Genomic DNA, 1140 nt, shown 5'->3' with positions numbered 1-1140 from the left:
TTTCCTGAATTATAGGAGTTACTTTGGGCAATGAAATTGATCATATATTATTTTAATATTACTCACTTTACTTAACGTAGAAAGCTGATAAAACTATTTATATTTCACTTAAGATTGGAAAAATAAGGAAAATACCTGTAAAGCCTTAAAGCTATGCTTCTGATTTTACCAAAAAGCCTACCCTTTTTCCTATTTCCCTTTTTTCCACTGTGCACATATGTGATATTTCTTGTGAATGTGTCTGTATGTAATTCTTAATGTATGAATATCTACAGGGAAAGGAATTCAAAGGAATGACCCTTTAATGGTGGAATTTTAGGCAGTGTGTTAACTGCATATGATGAGTATTGGGAAGGGGTTTTTCATGATATCCTTTAATAATTACTATGTAGATCATTGCCCTTCTACTTTTTCTTTCCTTGCATATGGAAGGACAGTCATTGTTAAAATGGGAGGGAAGTAGTAAGATGTAGTATCATTTATTTTCTGGAAATCCTGATATTGTTTTACTACCTCCTCACAGAACTGCATGTTTTACCCAAACTTAAGTTAAACTGTTTTGAAAATTGTTATGACTTCTTATTTCACATTCACTCACTCATTTGCTCTCTGTATTTATCTATTGCTGAATAATGAATTACCCTCAAACCTAGCAGCTTAAAACAACAAAAATTTATTATTTCATACAGTTTCTATGGTCTGGAGCTGCTTAGTTGGCTGGTTGTTTCTCGTTGAGGGTTTCTTGCAAGGTGGCAGTCACTGTGTTGGCTGGGGATGCAATCATCTGAAGGCTTGGCTGGGCTAGAGAATCTGCTTCTAAGCTCACTCACATGGCTGTTCAGGAGGCCTCAGGTCCTCATCACTGGGGCCTCTCCATAGGGCTACACACACCATTGCAGCTAGCTTTCACCAGATCAAGCAAACAAAGATAGATAGAGAGATAGAGAGGTACATAGGTAGATAGATAGAGCAAGCAAGCCATTAATATAACGTGGAAGCTTTAGTGTCTTTTATAACCTAATCTTATAAGTTACATACCATCACTTCTGCCATATTATATTAGTCAAACCAACCAACCTAGTACAGTGTGGTTGGGGACTACATAAGGGTACCAGGATGTGCAGATCACTGATGGCCATC

The sequence above is a fragment of the Galeopterus variegatus genome, unplaced genomic scaffold (genome assembly GCF_000696425.1).
Source record: "Galeopterus variegatus unplaced genomic scaffold, G_variegatus-3.0.2 Scaffold231, whole genome shotgun sequence".
NCBI classification, from domain to species: Eukaryota; Metazoa; Chordata; class Mammalia; order Dermoptera; family Cynocephalidae; genus Galeopterus; species Galeopterus variegatus.
Note: the sequence above shows the minus strand (reverse complement) of the source record.